The sequence below is a fragment of the Saccopteryx leptura genome, chromosome 2, assembly GCF_036850995.1.
Source record: "Saccopteryx leptura isolate mSacLep1 chromosome 2, mSacLep1_pri_phased_curated, whole genome shotgun sequence".
NCBI lineage: Eukaryota > Metazoa > Chordata > Mammalia > Chiroptera > Emballonuridae > Saccopteryx > Saccopteryx leptura.
Genome location: NC_089504.1, coordinates 278,041,161 through 278,052,367, shown reverse-complemented (window position 1 = coordinate 278,052,367; position 11,207 = coordinate 278,041,161). Strand labels below are relative to the sequence as shown.

The 11,207-nt window shown below is 46.5% G+C and overlaps 1 non-coding gene across 1 annotated transcript; it reads left to right on the top strand.

Annotated features, from left to right (window-relative positions):
* The first annotated feature begins 8,108 nt into the window (after positions 1-8,108).
* On the top strand, positions 8,109-8,235 carry LOC136396142 (small nucleolar RNA SNORA27). The gene has a single exon (XR_010749557.1). It is a non-coding gene; the product is annotated as a small nucleolar RNA SNORA27 (small nucleolar RNA).
* The last annotated feature ends 2,972 nt before the right edge of the window (positions 8,236-11,207 follow it).

Genomic DNA, 11,207 nt, shown 5'->3' with positions numbered 1-11,207 from the left:
CCAGCCTCACACACTGCAGCCCCTCAGACATCAAGCACATCCAGGACTCCTGCCTTTTGTTTGTTTAGCTCCATCAGCCTGAACTGTTTTCTCCCTTCCATGGAACTTAAAAGCACCAGGCACTGTGCTAAGAGAGAGGGCTGTAAGGAACATAGGGTACCCTGACCAGAGGCACAGTGGCAGCTTAAAGCCCCAGTCAAGGCACATACGAGAAGCAATCAATGAACAACTAAAGTGACACAACTATTAAGTTGATGCTTCTCATCTCTCTCCCTTCCTGTCTGTCTGTCTGTCTCTCTCAAAGAAAAGAAAAGGAACGTTAAGATAATAGACTGACAAGTAAATGATTAGAAGACAAAGATGAGTGCTGTGGGAGGAAGCCCCTGCCATACATCTTTCCTGTAGCGAAATGAACATGAAAAGCCAAATCATGACCATCAAGGTAATTGAACATGATATCTGGGCACAGGGAGTGTGTTGGATAAGTCAGTTATTCCATGATGTCATAATTTGTTTGATCAACCGTGATAAAGTACCACAGAAGTACCTTATAACCAACAGAAATTTATTTCTCACAGTTTTGAAGGCTAGGAAGCCTGTGCTCAAGACACCAGCACTGTCACATTCTGGTGAAAGCCTGCCTTCTGGTTCATAGCCAAGCCTTCTGTCTGTGTGTCCTCATGAAGTGGTAGGGAAAAGGGAGCTCTGTGGGATCTCTTATAAGAGCACTAATTGCCAAACCAGGCAGTGGTGCAGTGGATAGAGCATTGGACTGGGATGCAGAGGACCCAGGTTCAATACCCCGAGGTTGCTGGCTTGAGCACGGGCTCATCTGGCTTGAGGATTGGCTCACCAGCTTGAGTGCAGGATCGCTGGCTTGAGCATGGGATCATAGACATGATCCTATGGTTGCTGGCTTGAGCAAGGGGTCACTAACTCTGCTTTAGCCCCCTGGTTAAGGCGCATATGAGAAAACAATGAACAACTAAGGAGTCGTGACAAAGAATTGATGCTTCTCATCTCTCTCTCTTCCTGTCTGTCTGTCCCTCTCTGTCTGTCTCTCTCTCTCTGTCACACACCCAAAAAAAGAACATTAATCTCATCCACTTTCATGACCTAAACACCTCCCATCACTTAATACCAGTATCTTGGAGCATTAGGATTTCAACATACAAACTTTCGGAGAATACCAACATTCTTCCCCTAGCATGTGATAACTAGATGTGCCAGCTACACAACAGGACTACAGGCAAGAGAGCCCCCTCCCCCTGAACAACGTGGGGCCAATCTTCCCAGCCCCTTCCTCGCCTAATCTCTTTCTGTTTCCTGCTGACCATCTCTTTAATTGTCTTAACACAATCTCCTAGGTTCTAGCCAACCTCTACCACATTGTACTAAAAAAACAAGGTGTAGATAACAGAAAAAGAAGAAAAATGGCCCTGGCTGGTTGGTTCAGTGGTAGAGATTTGGCTGGCATGTGGATGTCCCGGGTTCAATTCCTGATCAGGGCACAAAGGAGAAGCAACCATCTGCTTCTCCACACCTTCCTCTCTCCCTTCTCTCATTCTATCTCTCTCTTTTCCTACCACAGCCATGGCTCCTTTGGAGCTAGTTGGCCCCAGGCACTGAGGTTGGCTCCATGGCCTCACTTTAGGTGCTAAAATAGCTCAGTTGCTGAGCAACAGAGCAATGGCCCCCAGTGGGCAGAGCATTACCCCATAGGGAGCTTGCTAGGTGGATCCTGGTGGGGGCACATGCAAGAGTCTCTCTGCCTACCTGCTTCTCACTTAAGAAAAATAAATAATAATTTTTAAAAAGAAGAAAACTACATATGTCTCTATAGCCTGTTTCCCCATGTATAAGGTGCACCATTTTTTGAAAAATGTGGGGTCTAAAAACTGGGTGCATCTTATACAGTGGTTGTAGTTTTTTTACTTGCATTTCCCACATTTTCATGCTTGTTTTTGCGCTCATTGTTGAAGACAGTGATTCATCATCAGACCCAGATGAGGACAAACTAATGGATGGGAGTTTTGACAGTGATGAGGAGTTGTATGAATTTTATGAATAAAACTTGAGTTCAATAACTTCATGTAATACTTTTTTTTTAAAATTCCGGGCCTCAAAATTAAGGTGCATCTTATACATGGGGAAACACAATATATAACCTTCTCTTTTGTATTATAGCCATTTCTGTCCTTGGGTTGGGGACTTTAGATTCTCTTGCCAAATAGTTCACCAGAGACCAACACATTTGGTTTGATGAATGGTCATATTTCAGCCTCTTCACATGTCTTTACTTGTGCCAACCGACTATTGTCTACAGCTTTATATCAGAGAATCTAAGGGTTAGAAAGTGCTTAAAAATAACATAGACCATCCATCTCTTAATGCTCGAATCTGCTCCAAGACCCTGCACCAAGCACTTGTTCAGCCCATGCTCCAAGAGAACTCCCTACTTCCTTTCCCTTTGATCATTAAGATCTGTATTCCGTGCCTTCCTCCAGCCCCCTGCTCTCTGGAGAACACAGAACAATGCATTCTTCCTTCACAGAACAGCCCTTTATATAGCTGAGGACTCTTCTCCAGGCTCCAGAAGATGCCACACTAACAAATATACCTCCATTCCCTTCACTTTTCCTCATGTGATGGGACTCCAAGTGTCTTCACCACTTTGCCCATTGCCCTTGCTCTAAACAGGATGGACAATTATGATCCTGACCAGACTGGGCAGAACGTGGCTTTCTCTTTCAAGCTATTGACCCAAAGAGAAAACTCAGTCATAAGCTTCATACAAGCAAAAAACAAAAAAAGTTACACATAGGTTTGAAAATAGGCTACTGGTTGCCTCACAGCTCCAAACACTGTGCCGCCCACACAACCCACAACACTTCCCAATGTAACCAGGAAAGCAGACAGCAGGCTCTAAAAATGTCATGTTTAAAAACACTCAAGCGGTGGCTAGAAGTCTGTATTTGCAGAAATTTTCTGGGAGCTACTGAAATTAAGGATTGGGCCAGCTTCAGCCATTCACCCCCTGCCCCAGATCTGTGTGGTCTCAGCTTCCCAGCATAGCACATATGACAGTAGTCAGGGCCAGCTCTCAACAGAGTCCTAAGAAAGTGAGGTCGCCAGTCCTGTACCCCCTCCCATTGTTCTCAATGCCTCCTTTCACTTTCTTTTTTTGTTTGTTTGTTTATTTATTTATTTTACAGAGAGAGAGAGTCAGAGAGAGGGATAGATAGGGACAGACAGGCAGGAACAGAGAGATGAGAAGCATCAATTATTAGTTTTTTCGTTGTGACACCTTAGTTGTTCATTGATTGCTTTCTCATATGTGCCTTGACCGTGGGCCTTCAGCAGACCGAGCAACCCACTGCTTGAGCCAGCGACCTTGGGTCCAAGCTGGTGAGCTTTGCTCAAACCAGATGAGCCCACGCTCAAGCTGGAGACCTCAGGGTCTTGAACCTGGTTCCTTCCACATTCCAGTCCGATGCTCTACCCACTGCGCCACCGCCTGGTCAGGCTCCTTTCACTTTCAAGAACGGTGTGGAGTTCACTTCTGTACATCTCGCAAATTCTCGTTGAGCAAGGACCCCCCGTAACCCTGCCTTCCCCAATCAAAAATTGCTTTTTAAAACAGCATTTTATCAAGTCTCATATGTGCTTATGAATTCCTGTCAGTCCAGTATTTTCCCAGAGATATTTGCATTTTATGTCTTATTATTATTTATGGTCTCCAGCTAAGCGAACATGGTCGGTGTGTGCTGTGGAAAGAACCTTCTTTCTTGGGCTTCAGTTTCATCATCTGTAAGCGGAGGGGGTGTCTGAGCTCCAGCTCTGGCATGTATGAGTCAATGATTTATCTGGTGTTAATAAAACCTCATTGTATTAGTCATGACTAATTAGGCATTAGTCAATAGGATGGTTTCCTATTGGTTTCTCTAGATGAAGAGAACTAATTGTTGTAAGGAATTTGCTCGCACAATTATGGATACAGCAAGTCCCCAGACTGTAGGGTGAGTTGTCAAGATGGAGAACCAGGTGAACCAGCAGACTTGAACTTAGTTCCAGTCCCAGTCAGAAAGCCTGGAAACCAGTGTAGCTTCAGTCTAACGGCCAGCCGGCTTACGGCCCAGGAAGAGCTGACGTTTCAGTTCGAGTCTGAAAGCGGGAAGAAGCTGATGTCCCAATTCAAAGGCAATCCGGAAGGAGGAATTCTATCTTACTCAGAAGACCAGCTTTTTCGTTCTACTCATGACTGAACAAGGCCCACTTACCTTTGCTTTACTCAGTCTACCATTAAATGTTAATCTCATCCAAAACACCCTCACAGAATAATGTTTGACCAAATACCTGTTCACTTGTGGCCCAGTCAAGCCGACACATAAAATTAACCATCACACTGATAGCAGTAGATGGCGGTCACTCCAAAGGCCTGACCCTGGCTGTGAGTAAAAGAGTCATCATCTGGGAAAGCTCTCTGCGTGCCTGGACGTAAAGGCGGGACCATCTGCCTCTCCCTCTTCTCCCTGCCTCCTGTCTGTCGCCCCCACAACTTCTTTCCACTCCCACTTCACAGCTTTAGACTTTTTTCTTTTTCTACATTGAGAAGAATTTAAAAGCATTCTAAGGAAAATATTACCCATAAAATTCATAGTCATTAATAAATTTAATGAGCCTGACCAGGCGGTGGCGCAGTGGATAGAGTATCGAACTGGGATGCGGAGGACCCAGGCTCGAGACCCGAGGTTGCCAGCTTGAGGGCGGGCTCATCTGGTTTGAGGACAGCTCACCAGCTTGAGCCCAAGGTCGCTGGCTCGAGCAAGGGGTCACTCGGTCTGCTGTAGCCTCCTGGTCAAGGCACATATGAGAAATCAATCAATGAACAACTAAGGAGCCTCAATGAAGAATTGATGTTTCTCATCTCTCTCCCTTCCTGTCTGTCTGTCCCTCTCTGTCTCTCTCTCTGACTCTCTCTGTCTCTGCCACAAAAATTAAATAAATAAGTAAATAAAAATTTTCTTTTTATAGCATACTGAAACAAAAACCACAAACATTCAAAAAATGTGAGGCCCTGGCCGGTTGGCTCAGCGGTAGAGCGTCGGCCTGGCGTGTGGGGGACCCGGGTTCGATTCCCGGCCAGGGCACACAGGAGAAGCGCCCATTTGCTTCTCCACCCCTCCCCCTCTCCTTCCTCTCTGTCTCTCTTCCCCTCCTGCAGCCAAGGCTCCATTGGAGCAAAGATGGCCCGGGTGCTGGGGATGGCTCCTTGGCCTCTGCCCCAGGCGCTAGAGTGGCTCTGGTCGTGGCAGAGCGACGCCCTGGAGGGGCAGAGCATCGCCCCCTGGTGGGCAGAGCGTAGCCCCTGGTGGGCGTGCCGGGTGGATCCCGGTCGGGCGCATGCGGGAGTCTGTCTGACTGTCTCTCCCAGTTTCCAGCTTCAGAAAAAAAAAAAAAAACACTCATCACTCACAGAATTACTAACCTGAACGCAAAGGTCCAAAACAAGGACTACAATAAAGCACGTGTCCCGAAAGGCAGAGCCCAGGGCAGCCACCTGCCCTCACAAGCAGGAGTGCTAAGCTAAGGTCCATTTGTTCAAAAGCAAGATGGTTTTCATTTGCCCATTTCCTTTGTTTGGTCAATAATTCATTTAATCAAGCGAGCAAGCAAGCAAATTTATCAAGGCCTACCATGTGTAATAATACATACAGATCTAGATTTGGAGCAACACACAATAAAAGCTTTTGCTCTTGAAGAACGTGGTGGAGGAACAGACTGTGGATTCCTGTTGGGTCTTCAGATCTCACTTTAGTTTCACCTCTCCGAGGAAGCCCTCCCTGGTTTCCCACTGTCAGGCCTGCCCCTGGACTGTGCTAGGTAGGGCCCCTCCGTGCACCTCCCAGGCCCCGGAGCCCTCACTGTAGCGCCATCACATGTTCTAAGTGCTGCTGTGTATCTCGGAACCCCTCGGTGGTCAAGGACGCCCAAGAGGGTAGAGACTGCTCTGATCTTCTCACCCTGTCACAACCCTGGCACGTGGTGATTGCGTATTAAATATTTGTGGAAAGAGTAGATGAATAAGCCAACTGAATTTTTGCCCCATGTACACAGGTACCATACAGCAGTGTTAGGGGAAGACTGAAGAGGACATCCTTAACATTGGGGAACCAGAGAAGGAGATGTGTAAGCTTGAGAATTGAAGAAGTATGATTTCAGTAGACAGAGGAGAGGCAGAGGGAAATACATCAATTGAGACTCAACAGACGTGAGTTTGAACAGTAAGAAGAAACTCGCGTAGCTGAAGCAGGGTTAGGGGGGCTGAGTGGCAGGCAAAGAGGGTGAAGAGCAGGATGGAGTGTGGCTGCCACATGCAGGGGACTCTCCCAAGATTCCTCGGCAGCCTGAGTGAGAAGCAGTCAGCTCAGTGCCTTGGGAAGAGAACTCAGGCTGCAGTGTAGGCAGAGACATACAGTCGCGGTGAGCTGAGACCAAAGAGAGAAGATGGATGAGATTAATGTAGATGACATGACAATGGCAGTGAGTGTGAGCAATGAGGTGATCAGTGTGAGGGATCTTTAGGATGCAGAATCAATAGGTCTTGGTGGTTTTCTTTATGACTAATGCATGAAGACTGAGAAAATGTATGTCCAATCGATGAAAGTGCTCATATATTTGGAAAGTGTTCATTAAGTCGAAAACACTGTAAACTTGTTTTGCAGAAAGAAATAGTCTTTGTCCGTATTTAAAAAGCATGCTCTTAGTCGTGGTTTCTGTCGTCACCCCGCTTTGTATTTTCATGCATTGTTGGCATTTATCACACTGCCTATACTGTTAGAAATAACTTTTCCCTTGAACATGTCTCCTTTTCCCGCAGGGAAATCAGGGCCCAGAGAGCAAGGACTGCCCATATATCTCCATAGCCCTGGTGCCTTATCCTCTCAGGTATGTAGTCAACAGGAATGGCTGATAATTGATTGGTTGCTTATCAGAAGGGGATCACACAGGTTAAAGGTCCTCCACATTAAAAAATGAATAATAAGGCCCTGGCCGGTTGGCTCAGTGGTAGAGCGTCGGCCTGGCGTGTAGGAGTCCCAGGTTTGATTCCCAGCCAGGGCACACAGGAGAAGCACCCATCTGCTTCTCCACCCCTCCCTCTCTCCTTCTTTTCTGTCTCTCTCTTCCCCTCCTGCAGCCAAGGCTCCATTGGAGCAAAGATGGCCCGGGTGCTGAGGATGGCTCTGTGGCCTCTGCCTCAGGTGCTAGAATGGCTCTGGATGCAACAGAGCGATGCCCCAGATGGGCAGAGCATTGCCCCCTGGTGGGCATGCCGGGTGGATCCCGGTCGGGCGCATGTGGGAGTCTGTCTGACTGCCTCCCTGTTTCCAGCTTTAGAAAAATGAAAAATAATAATAATAATAATAAATAATAAGCCTGTGCCTGATCAGTGGTGGCACAGTGGTAGAGCATCAACTTAGGACACTGAGGTCCCAGGTTTGAAATCCCGAGGTCACCCGCTTCAGTGTGGACTCGTCCACTTGAGCGTGGGATCATAGACATGATGCCATGGTCACTGGCTTGAAGTCTGAGGTCACTGGTTTAAGCAAGGGGTCACTGGCTTGGCTGGAGCCCCCCTCCCCCGGTCAAAACATGTATGAGAAGCATTCAATGAACAACTATAAGTGCTGCAACTATGAGTTGATGTTTCTCATCTCTCTCCCTGTCTCTCTCTCTCTCTCTCCGAAAAAGATAATAATCCTTTTATTTTGGAATAATATTAGATTTACAGAAAAGCTGTGAAGATGATGCAGAGGCTTCCTGGATGGCCCTCACCTCTACCTTTTAAAATTGTTGGTGGTGCCTGGCCTGTGGTGGCACAGTGGATAGAGAGTCGACCTGGAACACTGAGGTTGTTGGTTTGAAACCCGGGGCTTGTTTGGTCAAGGCACATATAACAAGCAATCATTGAATAACTAAAGTGAAGTAGCTATGAGTTGATACTTCTCATTTCCCCTCTCCCCCAACTTCTTTCTCTCTTCTCTGTAAAATCAATAAATTAAAAAAAAAAATCTAAAAATAAATAAATAAATAAAAGTGGTGGTGGTTACCCCCTTTCCACTTTGCCAGTTGGACTTATGTCTTTATTGGTCACCCAAGTGGGGCAAAGGAAATATTCTTTTAAAAATCAAGCAAACTGGGTATTTGTGTTGTATCTTGTCAGAGGAAACAAATAGAAATAAAAGAAGTAAAGCCCTGGTTGATTAGCTCAGTCGGTTAGAGCATCATCCCAAAACACCGAGGTTGTGGGTTTGATTCCCAGTCAAGGCACATACAGGAAGCAACGAATTAATGCACAAAAAAGGACAACAAATAAATGCTTCTCTCTCTCCCTATCTCTGTCTCTCTCTAAAATCAATAAAAAAATAAAATAAAATTGGTGATGGTAGAACAAAAATAACCCTGAGTCAGTGTGCTCTTGGACAAGTCACATCACCTTAGCAGGCCTCAATTTTGTCATTGATGGAAGAAGGGTAAGTGCCTACATGCTATTCTCACATCTCTGTAATAGTATCACCGAGTAAAGTCCAGCCTGTGGGGTGCTCTGCGTCAGGGTGACGCCCCCCCCCCCCCCAGCCTGCTGCTCACTGGCTGACCCACACCATGTTCTCTCCAGAGCCCACTTCCCCTCCAGGACTTGGGTCCTTGTGTGGGCACAGATGGCTCCCAACTGGCCCCTCACAGTGCCACAGAGCTGCAGTGATGGTGCCTCTCATTGCCACAGCCCCAGGGCTAGCACAGGTCCAGCATACAGAAAGGTAGACAGTTACTAGCCGATGAGAAGGAGAAAGGAGAGAGCACTAAGGGGGACTCTAAACTGTTTGCTTACTGGGCGGGGGCCCGGCACAGAACTGGGGAGTCATGGAATTCTAGAGTTGTGTCTATGTCAGTGCTCTACTAACCTCCTCACTACACACATCGTAGCATAACTTGTAGTACAATAGAAGGTCAAATGCTAAAAAGGAACTGACTGGGGTCAAGTGACAAACTGCCTCCTACTGTATGTGGAGATCTAGTGACAGTGTTGTGTGTCAGAAAGGCCCAGCTCTGAACAGCCCTCAGGCCAACGGTGACAAAATTGCCAGGCTGCTGTAATCAGATCTGACCCTGGAAACCAAGGGCTTTTTCCCCAATGGCACAAGTAACCCGAGATCCAAGTTGCCTAGGGCATGTTCCCCACCCTACTCTGTCCCCATCCCGCTGTAACTGGTTCTGCAGGGAGGGGCACTCCCGGCCAGAAAGGAAGATCCAGGAATGTACAAGGATGAGGCACCGCCCACTGGACCCCCGGCAACCCCCCTTTTTCCAGTTCCTGGGCTCAAACCACAGGCCAGCACTCAGGGCTCCATTCCCCTCCGAGATGGGCAGGATCTAGCATGATGGGGGTGGAGAGGGCTGTGGAATAGCCTGACCCTTTCTTTCTCCATCACAAACAAAATAAACATTTTCCCATCCCTTAAACTCTATTAGTATCTTTGGTTCGTGTTCTGCATTTTCCACTTACATCCTGCCTGATACATCTATGTACATTTGATTCATACATGCTTGTTCCTTATGGCCAGGAGCCAGATTGCACTCATCTGGGACCCCATGTGGAGAGGACTCAGTACACTTCCTTGAGATGTCTTTGAGGCTACTCACAGTGTCCTCCCCCTTCCAGAGTACCCATTCTTCCTGCTTCACGCCTCCCTTTCTGTACTTAGCAAGTTGGTGTTTCTGTGAGAAATATATTTTAAAACTTGAAGAACTACCAACGCAAGGTCCCAACAGCCTGTGAGCTGGTTTATCTGGTCCCAAATATTGAAAACTTATGCTAGAAAAACTCTCTGAGCCCAAGCTGCTTGTGCCCTCAGGATTTGTCGTCTCTTTTGTGTACTTGGAAACAGCTGGCACCGTGAAGAGGAGGTTGCTGGGCCAAGGGAGAAGGATGAACACATTGGTGGGCCAGGTTCTGCGTTCTGGTAGCACAGACAGGCTGACATTGATGGGTTCTTTTAGCTCCTTCTCACACATCACACACACCCTCACACAAAGCCTCTGAGCCAGGCCTGTTTCAGTGTGAAAGAAATTAGAGAAGTAAAATACGTGTGTCTGTGTGTCTGTGTGGCCCTGAGCTTGAATTGGAAGTGTCAATACAAACTTACAATGTATTTGCATTAAAAATGTTTTCCAACTTTTTCCGCTTATAAGGCCAACCAATAACCAATCAAGTAACGAGCACTCCTGATGCAGATATTATGGCCTCTAAATACCCTTTCCAAAACAAAGCCATCAGAGACATTTAAAGCAGTGGTCCCCAACCCCCGGGCTGTGGACTGGTACCGGTCCGTGGGCCATTTGTTATCGGTCCGCAAAGAAAGAATAAATAACTTACATTATTTCTGTTTTATTTATATTTAAGTCTGAACGATGTTTTATTTTTAAAAAAATGACCAGATTCCCTCTGATACATTCGTCTAAGACTCACTCTTGACGCTTGTCTCGGTCATGTGATACATTTATCTGTCCCACCCTAAAGGCCGGTCCATAAAAATATTTTCTGACAACTGGTCCGTGGCCCAAAAAAGGTTGGGGACCACTGATTTAAAGGAAATAGCTCATTCCAGATCAGTGGCAGGAAATATACAAGATGAGCCTGGACATCCAGTCAGGCCAGAAAGCAACGAAACTTTCAAAGACCATTTAGGATTATTTCAAAAGGACTCAGAAATAAACTTGAAGAGGCTCCCACTGGCCAAAAATGGGAATAATTTGAGCTCTCTGTCATAATTAAGAAATGGTAGGGAATTGATTCATTATTTTAAAAAAGAAATAAAGAATATCATAATTTTCCAATGTATCTAAAATAATGGATCTAAGTAATGACATCAGTGACTGCTATCAAAAAAACAAAGACAACGCCCGACCAGCAGTGACGCAGTGGAGAGTGTCTGGGGTGCTTCGGTCACTGGCTTGAGTGCAGGCTCATCTGGCTTGAGCATGGGATATCAACACGATCCCAAGGTTGCTGGCTTGATCCTGAGGTCGCTGGCTTTAGCAAGGGGTCATTGGCTTGGCTTGAGCCCCCAGTCAAGGCATGTATGAGACCAATCAATGAACAACTAAAGTGATGCAACTATGAGTTGTTGCTTCTCACCTCTCTCCCT